Genomic DNA, 13,853 nt, shown 5'->3' with positions numbered 1-13,853 from the left:
AAAAGACTTGAGACTGGGGCGGAGGTTCACCTTCCAGCAGGACAACGACCCTAAACATAAAGCAAGGGCAACAATTGAATGGTTTAAAACAAAACATATCCATGTGTTAGAATGGCCCAGTCAAAGTCCAGATCTAAATCCAATCGAGAATCTGTGGCAAGATCTAAACGGCTCTTCACAAGCGCTGTCCATCTAATCTGACTGAGCTGGAGCTGTTTTGCAAAGAAGAATGGGCAAGGATTTCAGTCTCTAGATGTGCAAAGCTTGTAGAGACATACCCTAAAAGACTGGCAGCTGTAATTGCAGCAAAAGGTGGTTCTACAAAGTATTGACTCAGGGGGCTGAATAATTACGCACACCCCACTTTTCAGTTATTTGTAAAAATTCTTTGGAATCATGTATGATTTTCGTTCCACTTCTCACGTGTACACCACTTTGTATTGGTCTTTCACGTGGAATTCCAATAAAATTGATTCATATTTGTGGCTGTAATGTGACAAAATGTGGAAAAGTTCAAGGGGGCCGAATACTTTTGCAAGCCACTATATATGACAGCAACACTCGTAACAGTGACAAAACAATTACATTGACAATCATGTTACGTTATTTTCAAAATGCTGCCTTTTCTTTTTCTTTACTTCAACACACTACTTCTCCGCTGCGAAGCACGGGTATTTTGCTAGTAAACAACTTAAGCCATAAAAAGTAATCTGCAGAAAACAAAAAAACACTTTAGAAAAAGGTCATGTTTACATCGTCCATCATAACCAAGGTTGCACATGCGAGCTGAATAGAAGCCTCCTCCACTTATCAAGTATATTGTTAACATATTTATTTTTGTTTTTAAATGTCAAATGTCCCGAGTACATAAATGCTCAGCTTAAAAAAGAGATGTTTCTTATCACACTACGCAGAACTATTTCTAACGAGATTTGTTTAGCTGACATGGTCTGTCTTGAGCATTGTCTTGGATACTTAATGTAACAATTTTTTAGCTCTCAAAAATTTTTTTAAATGAGCTAGTTATTGTGTGCTCTACATGTGCATGAACAACATTAAAATAAAGGAAAAAATAAACAGATTGCAAAGTTTAGAATGCCATTTGTGGGCTTTACAAGCCTGTGTGCAATTTAGATAGATAGATAGATAGATACTTTATTAATCCCAAGGGGAAATTCACATAATCCAGCAGCAGTATACTGATACAAAGAAACAATATTAAATTAAATAGTAATAAAAATGAAAAAAATTAAAATAAAATTAATATTAGCATTTACTCCCCCGGGTGGAATTGAAGAGTCGCATAGTGTAGGGGAGGAACGATCTCCTCAGTCTGTCAGTGGAGCAGAACAGTAACAAAAGTCTGTCACTGAAGCTACTCCTCTGTCTGGAAATGACACTGTTCAGTGGATGCAGTGGATTATTCATGATTGACAGGAGTTTGCTTAGTGCCCGTCGCTCTGCCACAGATGTTAAACTGTCCAACTTTAATCCTACAATAGAGCCTGCCTCCTTAACAAGTTTGTCCAGGCGTGAGGCGTCTTTCATCTTTATGCTGCCACCCCAGCACACCCTAGCGTAGAAGAGGGCACTCGCCACAACCGTCTGGTAGAACATCTGCAACATCTTACTGCAGATGTTAAAGGATGCCAACCTTCTCAGAAAGTATAGTCTGCTTTGACCTTTCTTACATAGAGCATCAGTATTGGCAGTCCAGTCCAATTTGTCATCCAGCTGCACTCCCAGATATTTAAAGGTCTGCCCTTGTCAAAAGTAACTGTGTGTACCAATGAGGGAATTATATATACAGTAACTCATTTTTTCATTTAAATACAGTGTTTATTGTTTGTTTTCATATTTTTTTATTGTCAAGTTAAACCTACCTATCATATATTTCTGTGGTGTGTTTTTAATTTATTTTTTTTAATGTGTTTCTCTATTTTTTCAGATATAATATTATCATATATTATAATAGTTGTAGAAGTGTTTTTGTTAGTACTGCTACCTCACAAACCCACCATAGTGAATTTGAGTCTGTGTGGGTTTTCTCCAGATACTCCAGATTGCCTTCCACATTCCCAGAAATATTCAGATTAACTGATGATTCCAAATGGGTCTCCGTGCAAGTATAGGTGTGTATTTGAATGGGCCTTGTAACAGACTGGCACCTTGTTCAGTGCTGGTTCTTCTGCCCTATGCTGTTGGAATAGGCTCTGAAACCCCATATATTGTGACTTTTATTAAGTGAATTTGAGAACATTAATTTACTGTGAGTTTATAATTGTACAGACAGCATGCAAGAGAATAAGCTTACGGTACTTGTTCAAGGTTCTGCATGACCTTGAAATTAATGTTTATTGTAATAAACTCCTGCTTCTTGTGCAGTGAGCCACACAAATGAAATAACATGGACATTGTCAATTTTTTGGTGTTCAAAGTAATATTTCTAAAGCCTAGTGTACCCATGTGAGTAATAAAAAATGTGTTAAAACTAATTGATTTTAAACAGCCAGCTTGCAGATACTGGTGAGAAAGGAAGCAGTAGATGTTCTTTCCCCAGTGACACAGCAACCATATACTCTGAATTTGTGGTTTCTTCTTTTTCTTATCTGTTTAGATTACTGATTTGTACATGAAGTGTTTATAGTTAATATATTTCAGCAAATTTCCTTCTTTTTTGCATATGTTGTTTCTTCAGTACCATATTTATAGATAAGAGGTACAATTTGTCACCAAGCAAGATAAATGCATCCTCTCACAGCAACAGCTTTAGGCCTGCTTCTGTTTGGAATTTTGTTAAACTTGATTACTGGTCTTGATACTAAGCACATTTTATGAACTTCTTCATCAAGTTCTGCCAATAAATGCAAAACAAATTGTATGCATCCTGAAGCAAAGAATGCCTTTTGTTGTATCTTTTGATATACATTGTTCTTTTATTACAGCAAAAGATGGCTGTGCAGGGTGTGAGGATTGTATTGTTATGCAAACAGCATATTTTCATTTTCCCATTGGGCGCGAGACAGAAACAATCCCTGGACAGGGCGTTAGGTCATCGTAAGGTGAACACAAGCATACACATACACTAGCGTCGTTTTAGCGTCACCAGATCCCCAAACCTTCATGTCTTTGGAAGGAAACAGGAGCACGCTGTGAAAACCCAACTGGAAAACATGCAGACTTCAGGCAGGGATCACAAAGGACACGACTCCTTGTGAAGCAGCAGTACTACCGTTCTGCCACCGTGCCACTCCCACATGTGTAATTATTAACAGTATTGATTAATTAAATGAAGTTAACAGCTTATTTGTAAAATGTAACATACACGCTTTAATGCATTTCATCATGAAAGTTATATCAAGTATAAATCTAAGGATTCTAAGTTTGCAGAGAGTTGGGATATCATACATTTAATGTGTTCTGTGCGGAGATTGCTGCTGTCAGTTCAGGAGAAATCCCCAGAAGCACGTAGCGATTAACAACTGGGTCGTTTTTAAGGTGATGTTTACAATGTTTTGCTTTAATGATAAAGTAAACTACGAGGTTAAAGTGGACATTTTAAGATTAAAGGTGAAATTTAGATTTTAATCACAAAATAGACCTTTTCACTGTGTCCTTTATTTTTTTCTCTGGCTCAAATACGCTGCCGTACATTCTGATGCTGTTGTGAAGGTGCAAAAAAAAAAAAAGACGGCACATAAGATGATATGTGAGACTTTTAAAATGTATGATCACTGAGCCCCTGGACATTATGATGGGGAGTATGCGACGCCTGAATATTAAAGCACCACAAATGTTTTTGTATGACGGCATTTTTCTTGACCACATCGAACCATCATCAAACATTGAAGCATGCACATCAATCCTATACGATCGTTACGGCTTTCTGTCACGTGTAGATAGTAAACATAGACTCTGACCTCACGTTCCGACTTGATCACACTGCGCCCCCTGACTTTTTGCTGGTATTTCTTCTCGTGCATGCGTTGAATTAATTTCTGAAGACGTGTTCAGAGGAAGCGTCCAATGACCACTGGGAACACGTGGCAGCCATGATGTGTATGTGTTCTGAGCGTCAAGTACAAACCAGCCCTTAGTCTATACTAGCTTTACCTTTTACTTTTTACTTCATTGGTCTCCAATGGAAAATTGAGGTATTATCTGAGCTCAAAGATATTACAGCAACACATACCAACCCAGCCCATACAGAATTCACATAGATAAAATATGCATCTGGATTGGTTTAAGAAAGGATAGTAGTCCCAGTGAGGCATTATAAAGGCATGTTGCCATTGGTATAAGGGAACCTCAGTAGCACTTATGCTTTATAAACCAGTTGTTGAAAGTACTCATTGCCTTTAATAGAGAGATTGGTAAGCATTATGCCCAAAAACTCGCTCCTTGCATATTGTGCAAAAGAGCTAATACTGGCATTGCCAGTTATGTCGTACCACACAAAGCAAAACTTGTATAATCATTCTTTAAAGTGGTAGTGTGGGTACCCCCTCAGAAACTGGCTCCTCACACCACTCACCAACCTGAAAACATTGCAAGAGAGGAAATATAATGGAAGGCATTCTAGCACATGGTCAGTAATAGAACAGACCGTTGTTTCATTGGCAGGTGGTTGATGGTGTTTTCAGAATTTTCAGGCACCACATTGCCACATTGTGACTGCTTGTTCGGTACTGTACAGCATAGCACAGAAACATGGACTGCATGCATGTATGACCCAGAACCTGTCCCTCAGGATGTAAAAGTAATGTCAGTTCAAAGACTCTTAGCTATTGTATGTCAAATGTTAACAGACTTAAATGCATTACAACAATGACATTTATTTTTTTATTTTTAACAAAATAATTTATTTTTTTTACAAGTTATTTAATAATGTTCTTAATATCTCACAGTTTTGCCATACAGTCTACATCAATACATGCTGTGTTTCTTTTTGAGTCCGCTGTGTATTGGCACTTAGCTATTGTGGTCTTCACTCAGCTGCTGTCACTTGCTTCCCCTTTCTTTTATTTATAACTCCCACAGAGAGATCATCAAAAAGAATATATTTGTGGTTCTCCACTTCAAGTTAGTAATGCTTCAAGTTCACATTCATTCAAGTTTCGTTTTCTCTATTCTCCTGTAATTTGTAGTAAAGATGACACAGAGGGACATGAACAAATGTATATGGTGATGTGAACATGAATATTCACAAAAGGCATTTTTAAGCTATACATGATTACTGATAGAAGGTGACTTGGAGTCGCTATAAGAGCGTGCACAAGAGTAAAGTTTTTTAAAAAGATCTGAGATTTATAAAGCAACTTTTCGTGGCTTGTGGTGTTCATATGGTTTTATAATTTAAATTTTCTTTTTTTACATATGCTGTTTTTGGCTTTCGAGTGTAAGCAAAATTTTTTGAATTTGTGCAATGTTTTATAAGTGATGCCTCACTTTTTTTAGTTTTGCTAAGTTACAGGTAATTCCTCTTGCACAAAAAAAAAAAATCTCTATCTGACTTCCTTTTCTCCTTGACATTAATGTAGAATTTTCTGAAAGTTTTTCTGCAGATGGACATGACCTAGTAGTATATGTATATATAAATTCTAACATGCAGCAGTCCTACAGAGGTTAACATGCTTAGTGGGGTTGAAAAATATCTTTCTGCTTCTAGCTTTGTCCAGGAGAGAGTAAGCCTTTTGTACCAAATAAATAAATAAAATTGTATCTTTCACTCCAGTCACTGTCTGATAGACTAACTGGAGGCAGTTTAAATGGTCTTTCACAAGAGGACTCATACCTGTATGTTCAGGACCATCCCCATAAAGGCTTTTGTAAGGTGTGATGTAAGGGCCTTTGTTCTGTATTGGAGGTCTACATTCCCATAGAAATCCCACAGGACATGAGTTTTCGCGATGCAGGAGAAAAATTTAATAGTAGAGAGCAGATGCAGGCGAGTCAACTTTATTCCTGTGGTCTTGAACAGGAGGTGAAAGTGATGATAAATGTCTGAGAAAATTATTGAAAAATAAATCTATACTAATAAAAGGCAAAGCCCTGACTGACTGACTGACTCACTGACTCATCATTAATTCTCCAACTTCCCGTGTAGGTAGAAGGCTGAAATTTGGCAGGCTCATTCCTTACAGCTTCCTTACAAAAGTTGGGCAGTTTTCATTTCGAAATTCTACGCATAATGATCATAACTAGAAGCTATTTTTACCCATTTACTGTAATGGAGTTGAGCTCGAAAGCCATGGGGAGCGGAGTTTCGTGTGACATCATCACGCCTCTCACGTATTCATGCATTAAGTAGAAAACCAGGAAGAGCTACAAAAAGCGCTGAAGAAAACATGCATTATATAATTAAGAAGGCAGCGAAACAATTAGAAGCGAGCGAGTGACATATAAAACCATATTCAGCGGCTCACGTGAACTGACGCAGTGCGCAGACAAAAACCAACAGTTCCAAAGAGAGCTAAACAAAAACCGAATTACACTGCTATGCTCAAATAGACAAACCACACGCTGTGGAGCAATAGTAGAGCCTTCACCTAGAACTTGAACAGAAGTTCATAATATCCACGCAGACTTGCACGTAAGAGCAGGAGTCCTCCGTTTTAACAAGCAGCGAATTGCACTGATACGAAATAGCCTGCCCATTTAATTATTTAGTAATGGATAAATAAATTAAGATTTTGTACAAATTTTTTTTCATTTTTCTTCCTTCATGGATTCTGCCACCCCCAGCAACAGTTGCTCGCACCCCAAAGACTGTGTGTGTGTGTATATATATATATATACATACATATATATATACTAAAATACCAGCTGCAGAGAAGTAGTGTGTTAAAGAAGCAATGAAAAAGAAAAGGAAACATTTTGAAAATAACGTAACATGATTGTCAATGTAATTGTTTTGTCACTGTTGTGAGTGATGAGTGTTGTTGTCATACATATATATATATATCTACATATATACTCATACATATACATACACACATACATACATACACACACAAATACATATATATATATATATATATATACATACACACACACATATATAAACATATATATATACATATACATACATATCTACATATATACACACACAGCTATTTCAGATCAGTGCAATACGCTGCTTGTTAAAACGGATAACTCCGCTCTTACGTGCAAGTCTGCATGGATATTATGAACTATCGTATTTGTTCAAGTTCTATTTAAATTTTAAATAGAAGGAATTTTTATTTAGTCGACAGAAATATGTTTGGTAGGAATGTTAAAAACAGACAGGAATATTATTCCTGAATAAATCAACTCAAACCTTAAACAACTTATAATATTTTGCTCTCCATAAAAATATATCCTGTCTAAATTATACAAGTTAGAAATAAAGTAAACGTTAAAAGAACAAACATTCAAATTTCTTTACTCTTATGTAATTTTATATAAAAATAAACTTAGATTTTAAATATCCCAAAAGATTTTGCTCTCCATAAAAATATATCCTGTCAAAATTATACAAATTCAAATATGAACATGCTGCATAACAAAACCTAGAAATATAAATAAAATGTGTTCCTTTCAGCAATAACAAATCAAATCATTCAGTTGTCTTTGCTCATATGTCATTTTAGAGCTGGGCGCCTGGCATCTTTTTGGCCACAGGTTCGTTTCTGTTTGGTGTGAGGTTCTGTGTTGTGGAGATTCTCAGGATGGATTGCAGGTGCTCATCAGTGAGGCGACTCCTGTGTGCTGTTTTGTTAGTCTTTATCACTGAGAAGAGCTTCTCACACAGATATGTGCTACCAAACATGCACAAGGTTCGAGCCGCATGTAGACGGACTTTTTGTTCTTCAAAGTCACCAAAGCGCCGTGCAAACTCAGTGCGCTCAGTTTATCAGCAAAGTGCGTGTTTGGGAACACCGTAGTGACGACTTGGTTTAACATTACTTGGCAACAGGGAAAGTGGGCAAGGTGCACTGGTGCATTTGTGTCTCCCATAAAAGCAGCTTCACTTGAAATCACTTTGTGATTGTGCACGGTAAAACGTCCGCTGAAGTGTCAGATTCTTATTTAATTCTCTTTCTGCATTGCATTCAGGTTACCCTGATGTTTTGTCTCATAGTGCCGTCTTAGATTAAATTCTGTAATTACAGCCACATTAGCTCCACAAATGAGACACACGGGTTCAGTAAACATATACTCAGCCTCCCATCGGTTTTAAAGGCTCTATTTTCAGAATCAACTTTTCTCTTCAGCATCGTGTGAGCTAGCTTGCAATAACTTGCAGCATCATAAGCTAGACTTGATTAACGCGTAAGTGTTGGCAAGGCAGCTGAAGCGCTGCATTATGGGATCTGTAGTTTATTGTGTTACCAGCGCTTCATATACCGGGCCATTAATAACAATAATACAGTATATAAAATGATCTCGGGCCGGATATAATTACGCCGGGCGGATGTGGCCCGGCCCTTGAGTTTGACACATATGGACTAAATAGAACTTGAAAAGATATATTTTTCAAATGTGATCGCAATTCAGATAGAGTTGGCGCACTACAGCCTGCATGCCTCAATAAGTCATCCTCCCTCGCTCTTACTTTTTACCGTTCATCTAATGAATACACTGAGTATGGCTTTACCAAAACAATCATTGATGGCGAATAAAGTATCCATTATTCAGTATGTAGATCGGGATATATATATACATATATATATACCAGCGTATTGCAGCGAGAAGTAGTGTGTTAAAAAGCTAGAAAAGAAAAGGGAACATTTTAAAAATAGCGTAACATGACTGTCAATATACAGTATTTGTTTTGTGAGTGTTACTGAGTGTTGCTGTCATCAAGGATTTGATTATCATTATTTCTTTCAATCAGGTTCATATTTGTAGGATGTGTTGTGTTCAAGTTATATTCCGTGTTTGTCAATTGCTGTAAAGATGACAGGTTTCATTCATCGATTCGTTTCTTACTGCATCAATAAACAGCTCGTCTTCTTCTTTATCTGAGACCTGACACACTGCATGCACGGGTTTTTACACTGTCTTCCTTTAGCGGGACATTGACTTTTTCCACGTGTGCTTTGTTTCCACAGTAGCTGGATTTATGAATATGCTTATCAGGCGCTTCATATTTTTGCTGCCTTTTCAATTGTGTAATTCGGTTTTGTTCAGCTCTTTGGAACTGTTGCTTTTATCTGTGCACTCGTCAGTTCCGTGAGCCACTCGGTGTACATGCATCGAAGGTTCCCAGCTGTGCTGGTGCCATCTCGTGCTATGTCCATGGCTGTATTTAATGTTACCTTAGTCCTGGCACTTAAAACTTTCTCTCACAGTTTCGCTGAGTTTGTGTCAAACACCACCCTGACCATCTCATCTTCCTCTCCATAAGCACAGTCCTTCACCCGTGAATATTTAGTGGCAGTTTGCTATTGGATTGCGCTGACGGACGGCCTTATATGGGCAGGCACTAAATTACAAGCGCCAGCGCAGCCTGTCTATGAACTTAATTTAAAGTGTAGGTTTACATCGTGCTTTGTTTCCGAAGTAGCAGAAGTCATGAATATGGTTGTATATGTCACTTTCGCTCGCTTCTTATTGTTTAGCTGCCTTCTAAATTATATAATGCATGTTTTCTTGAGCGCTTTTTTGAGGTCTTCCTGGTTTTCTATGTACTGCGTGATTACATGGTAGGCGTGATGATGTCACGAAAACTCCGCCCCGGCGTTGAAGCTCATCTCCATTACAGTAAATGGAGAAAACTGCTTCCAGTTATGACCATTACGCGTAGAATTTCGATATAAAACCTGCCCAACTTTTGTAAGGAAGCTGTAAGGAATGAACCTGCCAAATTTCAGCCTTCCACCCACGGGAAGTTGGAGAATTAGTGATGAGTCAGTGAGTGAGTGAGTGAGTGAGGGCTTTGCCTTTTATTAGTATAGATATGTCATTCGCTCGCTTCTTATTGTTTCGCTGCCTTCTCAATTATATAATGCATGTTTTCTTCAGCGCTTTTTGGAGGTCTTCCTGGTTTTCTATGTACTGCGTGATTACGTGTGAGGCGTGATGATGTCACATGAAACTCCGCCACGGCGTTCAAGCTCATCTCCATTACAGTAAATGGAGAAAAACAGCTTCCAGTTATGACCATTACGCGTAGAATTTCGATATAAAACCTGCCCAACTTTTGTAAGGAAGCTGTAAGGAATGAACCTGCCAAATTTCAGCCTTCTACCTACACAGGAGTGGGTGAGTGAGTGAGGGCTTTGCCTTTTATTAGTATATATATATATATATATATATATATGTATATATGTATATGTATATGTATATGTATATGTATATGTATATATATATATGTGTATATATATATGTATATGTATATATATATGTATATGTATATATATATATATGTATATGTATATGTATATGTATATATATGTATATGTATATATATATATATATATGTATGTATGTATGTATGTATGTATGTATGTATATATATATAAATAATAATAAACAAGACTTTACTCCCAACAACCTCACCCCAACACACGGACCTAGCCACACACCCCCTCCTCCCCCTGTAAGGTATTGCTATATATTGCCTTTGATTCTTGTATGTCTAAGCATTATCCTCTGATGAAGACCCCTGGTAGGTTGAAAGCTCAGGAATAAAAACTACTTTATGATACGTGATTCATTTTCTCCCTTTGTGGATCTCCAACTGCTAATATGCAAACCGTATCACAGACCTTCTCTTGATATATATATATATATATATATATATATATATATATATATATATATATATGTGTGTGTGTGTATATATATATATGTGTGTGTATGTATATATTTATATGTGTGTATGTATATATATATATATATATATATATAATATATGTGTGTGTGTGTGTGTGTATATACATCACATCTCAAAGGGACAAAAAATCCTGCTGGATATCTATACTGATATGGGCTGGGTAATGTGTTAGGAACAAAAGGATGCTACATCCTTTGATGAAAATGAAAATTATCAACCTACAGAGAGCTGATTTAAAGGCACCCTGAAAATCAAAGTGAAAAAGTAATGCGGCAGGCTAGTCCATTTTGACCAAATTTTATAACTCTAAATTGTACTCAATTGTTTGTATGGCCCCCACGTGCTTGTATGCATGCCTGACAACATCGCAACATGCTCCTAATGAGATGACGGATGGTGTCCTGGGGGATCTTCTCCTAGATCTGGACCAGGGCATCACTGAGTCCCTGGACAGTTTGAGGTGCAACCTGGCAGTGTTGGATGTACCGAAACATAATGTCCCAGAGGTGTTCTGTTGGATTTAGGTCAGGTGAAAGTGGGGACCAGTCAATGGTTTCAGTTCCTTCATCCTCCAGGAACTGCCTGCATACTCTCTCCACATGAGGCTGGGCATTGTCGTGCACCAGCATAGAGTCCGACAATGGGTCCAAGGATTTCATCCCAATACTTAAATGCAGTCAAGGTGCCGTTGTCTAACCTGTAGAGGTCTGTGCGTCCCTCCATGGATATGCCACCCCAGGCCATCACCACCACCAAACCAGTCATACTGAAAGATGTTATAGGCAGCCTAACATTCTTCACGGCTTCTCCAGACCATTTTACGTCTGTCACATGTGCTCAGGGTGCACCTGCTCTTATCTGTGAAAAGCACAGGGCGCCAGTGGTGGACCTGCCAATTCTGGTATTCTATGGCGAATGCCAATCGAGCTCCACGGTGACAGGCAGTGGGCACAGGGCCCACTACAGGACATTGAGCCCTCAGGCCACCCTCGTGAAGTCTGTTTCTGATTGTTTGATCAGAGACATTCACACCAGTGGAGGTCATTTTGTAGGGCTCTGGCAGAAACCGGTCCTGCTAATGGGTTAAAGACTTTCTACGGCCCTGACCAGCTCTCCTAAAGTAACTGCCTGTCCCCTGGAATCTCCCCCATGCCCTTGAGACTGGGCTGGGAGACACAGCAAACCTTCCGGCAACACTGGACTACCTGTGCAACCTCTGTAGGGTCCAGGTATCACCTCATGCTACCAGTAGTGACACTGACCGTAGCCAAATGCAAAACTGGTGAAAAAACGGTCAAAAAAGATGAGGAGGGAAAAATGTCAGTGGCCTCTACCTGTTAAACCATTCCTGTTTTGGGGGTCTTCTCATTGTTGCCCCTCTAGCGCACCTGTTGTTAGTTTCATTAACACCAAAGCATCTGAAACTGATTAACAACCCCCTATGCTACTTAACTGATCAGATCAATAGCCCAGAAGTTTCATTGACTTGATGCCATAATCTGATTAAAAAGTGTTCCTGTAATTTGTTTGGGCAGTCTAAAGTATATAAAACAAAGCTAGTATGCGCCTGTTTCTTAAATGCTTGTGTTGTGTTTTTTTGTTTAAATGATTTTTCTAATGAATCATTTCAGTAGCATTGTGGTGCATATCCATAGCAGCTTGTTAGCATGGGCACAATAAAATTTCTGATAGGAGTATTGCTTTTTCATTCTTTCCTTCATATCTGTATCGACTCTCTTGCTTGTGTTTAGGTCAACGGCTTGTTTGGCTGCCATGTGCTCATCTCACATCTTGCAGATGCCTAGCATGTATTTAAAATGCTTGTCTTAGTGGAACTTTACATACGCCTTTATATACAATGGATCTTTATTAGTATTTTTAAATAACCAATTTGAGCAGTTTATGTCATAGTTTATATTCAGTCACTTAATAAGCTTTTTATGGACTTGTAGGGATGCTGTTTCTCTAACAAAAAAGGAAAAACACCGAAACTTTATTTTAAATTTAGAAAACTCCTCAATGGTATTGAAAATTATCTATTTTTTTGGAACTTTTTGAAATACTGTACAATGAAGCAAGTCTCACAGAGTAGTCTGTCATTTCTGCTTATGCTCTGTCATCTTTAAAAGCAGTTTTGTACACATTAGAGCGAATATGAAATTTAAGTGCCACATGCCACCTCTCTTAATCACACATTTGGCTTCCTACTAGTTATGTCCTAGTTGAAAACATGAGTATAATCCTAATCTATTATTATTTTACTCTGTGCTTATACACTTTTGTTTTATGGGCATCTTTTGTATTTATAAGTAGCTGTCATCTGAGTCAAACTGCCATAAGTGTTTTTCTTAAACAAATTTATACTGAACTTGAGCTATGCTGCATGAGATTTTAAAACATATACTTGTTGTACATGTATCGACAAATTTTGCGGTCATGACAAAATTGCAGACAATTTTTAGGATTTTATAAATTTCAGTCCGAACTCTGAAATTTATAAGTCTCATGTGAAGATAACATTGTCTTGAAAAGAGTACATCTGGTCGCCCATTATCTATTCATCTATTATTTTTTCGAAAATGATATCAATAGATCAACTCTGTATTGTGAAAAAAGAAAAAAAAAAAGTCATAATAGATTCTGCTGTTTTAAGACTCCATTTAGGTTACGATTTCATTTTAAAAGGGAAAGCAGGAATGCAGTCAGGTACGGAATGGAACCTGCTATGGGCACAGGAGTCAATGGACGTGAGCAGATGGAATGAGTGTGAATTTGTCAGGACCAGCCCAGGAGCAGGGTGAAACTATGGCAGAAGCAATCAGGAGCAGGACTGAAAAAATCAGTACTATACAAATCTTTAGCCAGGTAGTAATTGGAACAATACAAGATGTTTTCCAAAAGGGGGGCACTTTGTGAAGGCTTAGTGACAGACTGAATAGGTAACAGAGGATACCAGAAGGTCAGATGGCACCAGATGTAGTTACTCCAGGGCTAATTCCATCTAGTTCTATAGGTATTCTTATGTGGT

At 37.9% G+C, this 13,853-nt stretch overlaps 1 protein-coding gene across 1 annotated transcript in view; it reads left to right on the top strand.

Moving 5' to 3' along the window:
• The window catches only part of uhrf1bp1 (UHRF1 binding protein 1), a 90,637-nt gene that overhangs the window by 32,252 nt on the left and 44,532 nt on the right, over window positions 1-13,853 (top strand). The gene's annotated exons all lie outside the window — the stretch shown is intronic.

This window comes from Polypterus senegalus, chromosome 3 (assembly GCF_016835505.1).
Source record: "Polypterus senegalus isolate Bchr_013 chromosome 3, ASM1683550v1, whole genome shotgun sequence".
Classification (NCBI taxonomy): Eukaryota; Metazoa; Chordata; class Cladistia; order Polypteriformes; family Polypteridae; genus Polypterus; species Polypterus senegalus.
Note: the sequence above shows the minus strand (reverse complement) of the source record. Positions and strands in the feature narration are given on the sequence as shown.